The sequence below is a fragment of the Chiloscyllium plagiosum genome, unplaced genomic scaffold (genome assembly GCF_037043375.1).
Source record: "Chiloscyllium plagiosum isolate Xiang-an unplaced genomic scaffold, Cpla_swu_hap1 HiC_scaffold_46, whole genome shotgun sequence".
Taxonomy (NCBI): domain Eukaryota; kingdom Metazoa; phylum Chordata; class Chondrichthyes; order Orectolobiformes; family Hemiscylliidae; genus Chiloscyllium; species Chiloscyllium plagiosum.
Window position 1 is genome coordinate 47,306,024 of NW_028270184.1, and position 13,870 is coordinate 47,319,893.

Below are 13,870 nucleotides of genomic sequence, written 5' to 3' on the forward strand. Positions count from 1 at the left end.
CAATTCTCCCACCCATCATGACTGGAGTTACTCACCATTGATCGGATACTCAGTGATCCCTAGTACTGGCACCATCTTTAAAGTGCCAATGGGCACACAGTTGAGCTTTCTCAGTGTGCAGCTGCCCTGCACAGTTTGCACCGAGCATGGCAGATAAGGGACAATTACACCACGGTTTGTCGACAGGGGCACAGAGGTCCTGGTGGATGGGCTAGTACAGAGGAGAACCATCTCTTCCCAGAGGAGGCCACACCACCAGAACCACCAAGCATGGTCTGAGCTCAGCACCCAGGTCAGTGCAGTATCTGCGGTCTGAAGAAATGTCCAGCAATACAGAATAAGCAACAATAACCTTCCACGCTCTGTCAGGATAAGGGTCACCATATTCTCTCTGCTCCCTCACACTCACTATTTTTCTGTTACAACTCCTACCCCCGAACCAGGCTTATGCTCCACCACTCTCACTCCTGCTATTTCTCCCTCTCTAATAACACTGCATGGATGCAACACTGTGGACTGACTCCCTCTGGACACAACACCATGTCCCTCCCACCCACGCAGGGCCACCCACTGCATCCTTCACTCCCTCCCTCCCTTTCTCGCATTCCAGGAGAAACAGGTTGGAATAGGACAGAAAGGGACAAGTCCAGTGGTGGAGTGCCAGGTATCTGTCTCGTCCCCACCCCTACCCCCCGCACCTGTGTATCTGTATTTGACTCTGTGGGTATCTATATGTAGGTACAGGCCTGACAATCTCTGTGGTGCTTAAAATGACACAATCTCTCCCTCACCTGGCCTCCCCACCCTACTGCAGTGACAGCGGCAGAGGGTGATATCCGTCATGAATTCAGTCTGGGTGGGAGAGAGGGCAGCAGCTCACAGCACCATCCAAACTGACAGCACCATCAACACACACAGACACACACGCTCGCACACAGTGCTGATAGATGGTAGGTTGCAAAATACTTGGCCTGTCAGAATGGAAATGCTCACCTCTGAGTGAACCATTTTGCCAGGAGATCAGATGAATTTATTTCTCATTCTGTTACTTGCAATGCTTAAAGATTACGTGAGAAAGTATTGGATAGTCAAGAAAAAAGTCCAGTTGTGGTGGTAATATCGCAGGAACAATATTGCTCAGTGTCAGAGAAAATTGTTCTGTGCTTCCAAAGATATTATTTGAAAAACCAAATAGCCGTGCAATGTCAGAGATCCGCAGTAAATGATCTGCTATCTTTTTAGAGAGTAAAAAATCCTCTGCCATTGATGCAGTGGTGTGGGGAGGCAAACAGAAGTTAGTATTGTATGAATCTCATCTCAAAACTCAGTGTTGAGCACTGCTGCCTCACAGCACCAGGCACCCAGGCTGGATTCCACAGTCAGCCAACTGTCTGTATGGAGTTCGTGCATTCTCCCCATGTCTGCCTGGGTTTCCACAAAGTGCTCCGGTTTCCATCCACAGTCCAAAAGTGTGAATGTTAGGAGAATTAGCCATGCTAAATTGCCCATAGTACCCAGGGATGTGTAAATTAGGGGCATTAGTCATTGGCAAACGTAGTATAGTATTTGAACGGGTCTGCGTGGGTTACTGTTCAACGGGTTAGTGTGGACCTTTTGGGCCGAAGGGCCTGTTTCCCCACTGTAGTGATTCTATAAACTCTATGAGCCATAGGGATAGACAGAGAGAGAGGAGGAGGGAGATTTTTATTACAATTTCAATATATTTACTTCAAAAACAACATTGCACAGCGATGCAGACAGAGCTACACACAAACTTAGATATTGACACTAACATACATAACACAGACAGAGATACGCACACAGCTCCGGACATTTACACACATACGCATGAACATACCCCACATACAGGCACACGCGGTCTTTAATACAGGGATATATATGCTTTTTATTAATAAGTTATCAATGGTCAGTTGGAGAAGGCAGGAGAATGGGGTTTAGAAATATTTTAGCCGTGATCAAATGTCATGGCATACTAGATGGGCTGAATGGCCAAATTCTGATCCAGTGTCTCATGCTCATATGATCTTGTGGTGCCTGGAATTGTCTTTCCACGAGTTCAGTGGAGGCTGAATTTGGAAAGTATTTGATTTAGGAGAGTTAATGGGAATGTGGGCAGGTTTGAGGGGCTGAGTGGGCGATATATGTTCCTTATTGTCGACTCCTTATATATCAAAAGAGTGGTGATTGGTTTGAGGGGAACACATTTTGAGAATACGGACCTTTCCATTTCAGACTGAGACAGGGATGCTCCTTTCTCTTTAGGGTTATGTAATCTGTGGTGTTCTCATCAAAGTGAGCAGGGAAGACTGGGTTACTGAAAACACTCAAGGTTGAGTTCCATAGAACTTTGATGAACAAAAGAATCTGTGTTTATTGGGAACAGACAGGAAAGGGATGTTTAGTTACAATCACATCAAGAATGCACATTCTGAATGGTGGAGTAGGCTCGAGGGACGAAATGGTCAGTTGCTGGACCTAACCCATGTGTTGTTCTCTCAAGCACTCAGTAAAATAACAGAGGTAAAGAAAGATCCCATTCAGCAAGTCAGCATCGTTATAATGAGACTGGATGAGACAATTCTGCCCTCTAAGGATTTATTCAGGAATAGATTGAAATCGTTCAGCCCACTAAGTACATTACACAGTGTAGGATCAGCCCATGCAACCTTTCTAGCCTTCTGCCCAGCAACAGGGGAAACCCGCTTAACTGTCAGGGAATAAATATTCAGGATAAATGTTTATATTCAGGTGGTAAAGTTGTAACTGGGTGGAGTTCCTCAGGGATCATTGTAAGATAATGAACTATTAACAATCTATACTAATGACTTGGATGAGAGGACTGCTTGGCTTGAAGCTCAATTAGGTGATTCACCAAGATTGTCATTTAACTGGACATTTTCAATGGGATACGGAGAGGGGAAAATAGTAAGCAAAACTTTGGCAGAAAATGGTACAATGTGGGTTAAGGCAAGTCAGTGCTGTGTTGAACAGATACATTAACAGTAACCTACTTAAATGGAGAGAACATCGCAAAACGCATTGATACAGAAGGATTTGTGCGTCCCGGTACATGAGCCACATAAACCTAGTCAGCAGATACAGCCAATAATTAGAAAAGGTTATCGAATCTTGCTGTTTTAGGTAAAGGCTATTGGGTATAATCATTGGGATGCTTCACTGCATTTTTACAAGACAATGCTGAGACTACACTGGATAAATTGTGTGTAGTAATGAACCTCGAAACTGAAAAAAAATGCAATTGTTTTCCAAGCTTTTCTCAGATGTTTCACTTCATCCTTGCTAGAATGAGTGCCTGATGGAATAATAGTGTCATACAGCATGGAAACAGACCATTCGGTCCAGCTCATCTGCACTGACCAGATATTCCAATCTGATTTAGTACAATTTGCCAGCATGAGACACAAAACACTCTAAACCTTTCTTATTTGTATACTAATCCATTGCCTCTTAAATGTTATAATTGTACCACTTTCGCTGCCAGCTCATTCCATACATGCATTATCCTCTATGTGAAAACGTTACACCTCAGGTATCTTTTTTAATCTTTCCCCTTTCACCTTAAGTCTCTGCCCTCTGGTTTGGACCCCTCTAGCCTCGGAAAATAACCTTGGCTGTTTCCCGTATCCATGTCTCTCATGGCCTGTACAGGGTCAGAGCACGTCAGGCCTGAGAAAGAGAGATGTTCATATTGAACCATTTAAGACCCTGAGGAGAGTGTATTGGGGCGTGAGGGATGAGAGAATAAAACTAAGGATTCAGTTTTAGAAAATAACATACTCATTTTAACACAGGTAGTACAAAAACATGAATCTGCTGTACCAGCATTATGCAGTCGCATGTAAACATGTCTTCTAATTATAATTTATACGTCATTCCCAAATGGAGCAGATAACAGGGATGGAGTACTGCGATCAGGGGAATGTTCGACGAGACCTTACATGGACTAGATTGGTGTTGGGGTAACATTACTGTAAGTTTCAGATCAGACAGGGAGAAAATGTAACCTGTCGGAGAAGCCACGGCCATTGATCCATCTCTTTAATTGTTCTTCTCTCCAGCAATATATAAGAGCTGAAAACCACCAATCATCTTTGCCACTTCAGAGGCTGAATAACAATTGAAACAATCTCAATTTTGCTTTTGCCATGAAATTAATTGTTACTTCAACGAAGCTCTTCTGAACCACTATTCTGCAGAGTTTCTTTGTTTTATGTTTGCCTTCAGCCGTGTGACGTGTGTGTGAAAGAGGGTGTGTGTGTCTGTCTGTTTTTGTGTGCATGTTTCTGTGTCTCAGATTTATACAAAAATAAATGTTGATGTGCATATTGTCAATGTCCAAACTGTATGTAATTTATCTTTCCATCGTAATTCGAGTAACTTTCCTGTAGTTTTAGATTAGTTTGCTTTCTAAATTTAAGAAATCTGCCTGACTTATTCCGAACACTGAACCTGACCCATTCTGAGACCGATATCATTTGCCATATCACACACTTAGTTGCATTAATAATTTGTCGTGACCAATGGAGGAGTGGGACTAGAAAAAAGGAACAATGACTCTCTAACCTCGGTAGGAACAGGGATAAGGAGAAATTCTCAAAGGACAGTTTCAGTGCGAAATCTCTTCCCCACAGGTCTATGATACATGTATGTTTACATTTACTCAAATGTGTGTCAGTTAAAAATTTGATGGGCAAGTGACTCTAGGATAATGAACTGCAGATATGAACGAGGGGCTGAGACCACATTCTGATCAGCCACAAGTCTAGTGCCTGGTGAAGTCAGGACCCACTCCTGTTTCTCTGTTCTTCTTCACCCCATTCCATTCAGCCCTTCAATCTGGTACTTAGGAGGAGTTGGAGACTATTGGCACCAGTACCTGATGCACAGAAACAGAGGAGGCCATTCAGCCTCTGACGACAGTCAAACATGGTTCGGTGTGGGCTGGATAACTTTCTTAGGATAACAGTGGCTTTTACTGTGAAACAGCCCCCGGCTCTCTCTTTACAGACATTCCCTGTCTCCATTTATTTGTCATGTTGTAGACCCAGATTCACAGTGAATGCAGCCCCCATTACTGTACCCAGATATTGCTCACAAAATCTTCAGTTCTCTTTGACTACAACATTCCTTCACAGTACTTCCAGGAAAACAAGAGTGATGAACCTTGCAATAACAGAATGCAGGAATATTAGGAGCAGGAGTAGTTTATTCAGCCCCTATAGCCTGCCTTTCTCTTCAATAGGATCATGGCAGATCTGCTTCAGGCCCAACTTCTGGAGTGCCTGACGTTACACATATCCATCCGTCCCTGTCTTCCAACTATCTCAATGATCTAACGTCCCTTACTCTCTGGAATACAGACGTCCCGACAGTCACTTCACTATGTGAGAAAGAAAAACACCGCATACATTACGCCATGACCTTTTGACATCAACAAAATATATGAAAACAAAGTAAGAGTGATTGGCCCTCACAACAAGACAGTGGTTAACTGAGGATGGTATCAAGGAACATGAAGAAAATTGAACTTAATGGAAATCAGGGGTAACCTCCCCACCGGTTGCAGTGATTTAGCACAAAGACATGTCTGTGGTTCTTGAACATTGACTACCTCAGTGCCGGGAAATCTCTGCAGGAGATCCACAACACAAGTATCCTTAATTGCCCCTTCGTGTTTTCCCTCCATCAGAAGCTCAGATGTGAGGATGCCGACTCAAGATCATGCAATGTTCAGAACAATATGTCCGCTTCAGCTCCTGAAGCAGTCTGTGTCCATGTGCAGCAAGACCCGGACAGCATTCAGGCTTGTGATGTTGAAGGGTCGGTAACATTCATGTAAGAGTTCTGCTAGATAATGTGCATTTCCACAGTGTAGGGAAGTGTTCATTAAGCACCTCCAGCTCACTTTACAGAAACGTAAGAAGGTAATTCAGCCCATTAATACTACTGGATAAGAATAGGTATGACCCATTCATTGCCTCTTGACTATTATACCGGAAGATAAGGAGCCCAGTCAAATACATTGAACTGTCAAACAGGAACCGGGGGGGGGGGGGGGGGGGGGGGGGGTTGCCCAGTCAGGTTCTTGAGATTCTCCCATGATATCAGGAGGTGGCCATTCAGCCGTTCAAGCCCCTTGTACAGAAACAGGACGATCTTATCGACGACGCAATATGACAAATCAATGAAACAAAGACTGCATGGATAGACTGCTCTGTTCGTTCCTCCTGGCTCCATTACTAATGGTACACAATTCATACATTAAAGTGGTGTGTTCAAGGTGAGGAGGGAAGAAATTTCCAAGAAGACAGGCTGGTATTCCCTATGGAAGTCAGAAGACGTTGGGATGGCTACATTTTTCAGGAGTTGGGCATTGCAGTGGCTGACAGATTTGTGAATAAGGTGACGTTCAGTGCAGAATCACACACCAACTGTACATTGAGACGGTGAGAGTTCATTCAGAAGCTGGAGCTCTCGCTTAACCAACATGGGAGCTCCACAGAGGTACATAAACCACCAAGAAACTCATACCCAGGGCAAAATGTAACTTCTCATGCCATCAGTGTCTTTCTCTGGACATAATGTGTGTTCGTCCATAATCTTCAAATTTCAATGCAGTCAACTTTTATTCTCTCACCGTTCTACAAATTAAACATTCATCTCATTCACACTCTCTTCATGTTACCATTATTCCAGAGATTATTCTGATAAATGAGCTTTGCACTGCCTCTGTGACAGGAGATCAGTGATTTATAAAGGAGGGAAAATCTGTCCACAATAGCCCAAATATTGTCTCAACTCCACTCCACATCTCCTACACATGATTCATATTGTAATGAAGGCTTCCATTTCATTTTAATGGATTAATGGATTCCCTGCATGAATTCTGTTCGTGACGTGTGACCAAGGACATTCGGTCCTTTTTTTCCCCAAAAAAACTTCCCAACCTCGCATCTTCTAATAAACCCAACATGAAAAGGACTGTATGTGTTGTTCACATTCAATTCACTTCTTTGTGTTATAACTAGCGATGTTCCAAACACTGATGTATGTGATACGCACTCAGTCGTGGCCTTCTGTCCAAAGAAGGACCCTAGTCTCTGTGTTCTCTCCATCATCCAATTCTCAATCCATGTAGGGTACCTCCCCCTTACCCAAAGACTGTAACTTTCTTCTCTCCATATCAACCATATCAACCTTCTTCTGAAAATACAAATACACCGTTCACACTAGTTCTCACTCGTCGATGTCACAACCAACATCGTCCTTAAACTCTAGTACGTTTTTTAAAGGTACTTTTCCTGTCCTGAATCTGATTGACACTGCTCGATCATATTATTGTTCTCCAATGATCTATTTATGATTAATTACAACAATTGCTCATCGTTTCCTCACTAATGACATAAACTTATCCTCCAGTTGGTTTTCTCTTTTCACTCTTCGTCCTGTTGTAAATATGTGCGGTCATAATAGCCGCTTTCCAGTCTGCAGGATCCCTTACAGAATCTAAAGAGCTTTGACCTCCCTCATATAATTAAGGAAAAGGCAAGAAAGAAGAGGGCCATTGATCCATCGTGTCTGCACCAGCTCCGAAAAGAGTTATCCAGCAAACTCAATTCTCCAACCCTATCTCTGTAGCTCTCTAAATTCATCACCCATCTGGTCCAGCAGCCTCTAACCTTCAACACAATGAGTTTTTCCAGTACTTCAACTTGACTAATTCTAAATTTCTTAACTTCCTCACTTTCACCAATCACCCTGTTCTTTAATATTTCCCAAAAGATCTTCTGTTGCTACCTCTGTTTGGACAGAACGAATGTATTCACCTCACTGGACAGAGGTGGACTCTGTTACCTCTTGACTATGTGAGATAATGTGACTCTTGCATAATGGATGTGTCCCCCACTCCTGCCTGGCAAGTTCCAGAATCAAAATGGTTGATGGCATTTTGAGCACAGTGCTCTCCCTGGTATGACACTGCACAGCTCTGTAACCTCCTCATTGTTGAAATAAACTGGCTTCACAAGCTACAATTGGGAAACGTATACCATTGGGAGATATTTGTGGAAATCTCAGAAAGGATAGTGCCGTGCCCTGCTCCTCCCAATGCAGTATCTTCAGACCCAAATACAATATACAATCTATCCCCATACCTTGTACAGAGTAGAAACACGAGGCCCTCATGTCTGCCTGAATATATGTAGCAGCTGACAACACAAATCCAAGAAAACCATCCACAGAACCTCCACTGACAGGAGCAAGTTAATGCTTGCATATATAGCAGACCCACTCAGTACTGAAAATACCCAGCTCTTATTGGTTTCTATTCCTGGCTGATAAACTGTTGCATTTCTGTGCAGTCTCTGAAATATGAATAGTTCTGATCTCCATGGAAATAGTTGACAATGTAACTGCACAATGTTCTGTACCTTAGTCACGAGAATAGCAACACAGCTATTGATGGTGGAGAAGCTGGGGAGATGATGTTCTAGTGATATTTCTCGACACTATAAATTCTGAGATTTCCACAAATATATCCCAATTGTATACCTTTCCCAGATAATTCCCCTAACCCGGATTTCTATCCCGCCACAGCAGATGTTGGAATTTGAATTCAATAAAATATTTGGAATTAACAATCTAATGAAATATTGCTGGTTGTCAAAACTAAGAATATCTGGCTCACTAGTGTCCTTCAGGGAAGGGAATTTGCTGTTTTCACTGGTCTGGCCTCCATGTGATTCCAGACCTTCAGTAGTGGTAGACTGCTCAAATGACCTTTGAAATGACCAAGCCAGCCATTCAGTTATAACACTACAAGGTCTCAAAGAAGTGAAACAGATTGAAGCACTGCCAGCCTACAGCATATCGAAGTGCAGTGGTTCAGAGAGGCAGTTCCCCAGCATCTTCACAAAAGCAACTCGGAAATAGAAATAAATGCTGGAACAGCCAACAACACCAAAGTCCCATGAACGAAGAAAAGAAGATAACCACACTCAGGATGGAGAGATAGAGGGGACAGAACTCACTTGAAACAGGGACTTGGATATATACCTACATGGACATGATACTCAGGAATATGGAAAAGGTGAAAACTAAATGAAAATGATCTCCCAATTTATTTCCATACCAGCTGATTATCCACAGTCCTTTTGTTTATTTTTTCTATGTCTCTATTTCTCCATATGTTCAACTCAATCCACCAGCAAATATTACACTATTTCCCAGCTACTTTCACATCTGATGCATGATGAGTGGACTCAAAATGCTAACTCTGTTCTCTCCAGACAGAGGCTGATAAACGTGCTTCGTTTCCCCAGCACTCTGTTTCTTTTTGTTTCAGAACCCCAGTAACCTTCTTTGTTTGATTTAACCTTTATTTATGTTATTATATAGGACATTGCCCCATCGAGTCCACACTGGTCCTCTGCAGAGCTTTGCACCCAGACCAACCTCATAGCCCATTCCTGCATTTGCAATGGCTAAACCGGCACATGAGATGCAATGTCGGCACTCCCTCTCAACAGCCACTTGGATGGACCAATGTCAACTGGACCGGAACTTCTCAAGGGCAATTAATGCTAGTCTAACTTCATTAAAATCCCAAAGGATCTAAAAAGATAATCCGATTTTCTAATAATTATTAAACAATGAGGACATTTTATTGATCTGATGAGTTTGTCGCTGTCTTTGAAGTTGTGGGATCTATTTCCATGAAACCATTTTGTGCATATATTGGAAGAACAAAAAAAGCTCAAGTCACAGATACACTGTAACGCAGCATTTAAACACAAAATGCCAGGGAATAGTAGGCTATAGGTCTTCAGGTAACTGGGCATAATGCAGTTTGGTGTTTTCTGACTGATGTAGTTGTATTGGGCTGAAGGACGGGTTGTTATGCTGTATGACTCTATCACTTTAATTGTTGGAAACAGAGATGTGGTCTCACTATTTCCATAGCTTGTGAGCATCAAATTGTGAGGAATACAATCTCTAAGGGCACCGAGGATTTGAAGCTATATCATTCTATCACTATCAAATTGTCACTATCAAATTGTTAAGAACACAGTTCCTCTCCTTATAACATGCCTGTTCGTGTCACTGCACTACAAGAACCCCTGGGGTTTATCGCCATATTCAGAATAGAAATTAAACACAGGCAACAGAATGCTGGCCTTGGTAATGAAACGCACCTGTCAAGAACAACTGAAAGGAATCTGCAGTATTAAAGTTATCGATTTGACCAGGTCTGATTTCTAAAGCAGTTTCAAGCGAGGCTTTCCCTTGGTCCTGTGCTCCTGACTTCTCGACAACCTCATGAATCTTTTCTGAGTGCTTTTGAGTGCCGTTTAAAAGTCACATATGGAAAACTGTACCCGATAATATGAAAGGAAAAGTCTTCATGTTCATGAGAAACGTGTCATTTTTGTTTTCAGTATCTAAAGACAACGGAAATGTAGAATCTAGCATCAGGAGTAAGGAATCAAAACAGCTCCATTATGCGATAAGATGTTTACACCTGGTTCGTGGTCAGTCATTGGTATCTAATTTAGAAAGCACTTGTACCTACACTGAGAGAAGTGATAGCCTATTGGCTAGTTTCCTGCTGCTGAAGTTGGATTCCAAATGATTCTCTGTGAGGGAATGTTCGAATGATTGCCCTCACCCAGCTTGGAAACTCTCTGGACAGATTCAGGAGCAGGCCAGTGTCTCACTGAGTGCAACAGGTAGCTATGAGGTCCAGTGGCACTGTACCCGAATTCAGGACTTTTGGAATTCATTTTTAATGATTGCAAAGTGATGGGCTTACTGATATGAACAATAATCAGGTGTTTGTCATGTTTGTGAATTGGGCAAAAAAAGATATGAGATATAGAACTCTCAACTCTCTTTGCCCTTCAGAATTCTGAATTTTCTCCCCATTTTAAAATTAATTCATGCCTCTCTTCCCGCTCACAAAGTGCATCATTTCACACTTCGCCAAGTTGTACTCCAGCTGTCACTTCTTTGTCCATGCTCCTACCCTGTCTAAATCCTTCTGCAAGCTCCCTGGTTCCTCAATGCTACTTGTCCCTCTATCTACCTTTGTATCACCTAAAAACCTAGCCAGAATGCCCTCAGTTCCTTCATCTAGATCGTTACTGTACAAAGTAGAAAGTTACTTATCGACCCAACACAGTCTTATGGAAAACCAGTGTTCATCAGCTGCAATTCTGAGAAGGACCCTTTGACCCCACCCTCTACTATCTGCCAGACAGCCAAGCTTCTATACACACTAATACCTTCTCTCTGACACCGTGGGCCTTTATCTTATTCAGCAGCCTCCTGTGCGGCACCTTGTCACAGTCCTTCTTGAAGTCCAGATATATAGTATCCATTAGCTCTCCTTGGTCTAACCTGCTTGTTACATCCTCACTGAATTCTAACAGATACATTAACATGACCTCCTCTTGATGAAACCATACTGACTTTCCCCTATTTTACCATGTACTTGCAAGTATTCAGAAATCTCATCGTGCACAATGGATTCCAGGAACGTACCCGCGACCGAGGTTAGTCTAATCAGTTTGTAATTTTCTGTCTTTTGCTTTATGTATTTTTAAACGGGGTGTCACGTTCGCAATTTTGTCGTCTTCTGTGACCCTCCCTGATTGTCGAGATTCCTGAACAAACACCATTAATATCTCCATCCAGGTTGCTTATTCATTTTGTTTTTAACTTCTCCAAATCAGCTGGGCCCCCTCACTCTCTTGAAGTTTTAAGATATTATTCATGTCTTCCGCCGTGAAATCTGACGTGAAATAAGTATTCAGTTTCTCATCTATTCTTTGTTCCACGCAACTATCTCTCAAGCATCATTTTCCAGTGCCACAATATCCCCTTTTACCACAATGAGGGGAAAAGAACTGAACACAATTTTCCAAGTGTGTTCTAACCAGGGCTTTATACATCTGCAGTATAACATCCCGGCTCTTAAAACCAATTCCCCTGCAAAAGAAAGCCAACATATTATACGCCATCTTAACACCCCTATCACCTTGGGTGGCAAATTTGAGGGAAATATGGATGTATTCCCAAGATCCCTCTGGTGGTCCACGCTGCCACGATTCTTGCATTTAGCCAGGTATTCTGCATTCAAATTCGATCTTCCAAAATGAATCACTTCACAGGTTTCCAGGTTGAAATTCATCTGGCAGTTATCATCCAAGTTCTACATTCTATCAATGTCCAATTACAATCTCCCACAGCCCTCCAGACGATGCACAACTCCACCACCTTCATGTCATCGGTAAACTTACTCACTAACCCAACCTTCCATGTCCTCATCCATGTCATTTGAAAAAAAAGTCCCAAAGAGCAGAGTTCCCAGAACAGATCCCTGTGGAACACCACTGGCTACCGAGCTCCAGACTGGATACTTTCCATCTATGACCACGCTCTGTCTTTTATTGGCCAGTCAAATCAGTATCCAGACAGCCAATTATCTCAATATCCCATGCCTCCTAACTTTCTCAATGAGCCTACCAAGGGGAACCTTATCAATTCAAATGCCAAAATACAAATGCACCACATCCACTGCTCTACTTTCATCAAAACGTTCATCCCATTTTCAAAGACTTCAATGAAGTTTGTAAGGGATGATTTGCCCGTCAAGAAGCCATGCTGACTATCTTTAATGAAACTTTATTTTTTTCCAAATAATTACCAATCCTTTCTCTCAGAATGATCTCGAACAATTTGTCCACCACTGACGTAAAACATATTGATCTGTAATTCCCGGGGTTATCCCCATTCCCTTTCTAGGACAAGGGAATTACATTTGCCATGCTCCAGTCCTCTGGTACTACTCCAGTGGTCAGTGAAGATGCAAAGATCATTTCCAATTGAGCAGCAGGTTCTTCCCTCACTTCCCTTAGTAACCTTGGTACATCCCGTCTATCCCAGCGGACTTATCTAGCTTCACATGTTTCAAACTTTCCAGCAAATCTGACTTCTTAATATCAAACTGTTCGAGCATATCAGCACGCATCACACTGTCGTCACAAATTCACAAGATCCCCTTCAACAGTGACTACTGAAGCACAGTATTGAGTGTCATAGAGTCATAGAGATGTACAGCATGGAAACAGACCCTTCAGCCCAACTCGTCCATGCCGACCAGATATCCCAACCCAATCTAGTCCCACCTGCCAGCACCCGGCCCATATCCCTCCAAACGCTTCCTATTCATATACCCATCCAAATGCCTCTTAAATATTGCAATTGTACCAGCCTCCACCGCATCCTCTGGCAGCTCCTTCCATACACGTACGACCCTCTGCGTGAAAAAGGTGCCCTTTAGGTCTCTTTTATATCTTTCCCCTCCCATGCTAAACCTTTGCCCTCTAGTTCTGGACTCCCCGAGCTCAGGAAAAAGACTTTGTCTATTTATCCTATCTATGCCCCTCATAATTTTGTAAACCTCTATAAGGCCACCCCTCAGCCTCCGACCATCCAGGGAACCACCTCCTCCAACCTCGGCCACAAGCGTTCTCCCCTATCCCTTATCAGCTCTATCCTTACACTGCCAAAACGACATTCCAATTTCTGTTATGCATTGTACTGCGAACATTCCTTCCCAATTTCTGCTCCATAGTTACTGCCTAATAGCCTTGTGATTCCGCCTCCACACTCAAAACACTTTCTGATTCAATCTGCACCTTTTCGTATTCATGACTATAGTTAATGTCGGGGAGTTGTGATCACTATCGTTGAAATGCTCTCCCACCGACAGGTCGGACACAAAACCTGGTTTGTTGCCAATCACTAAACCCAATATGGTCTCCCC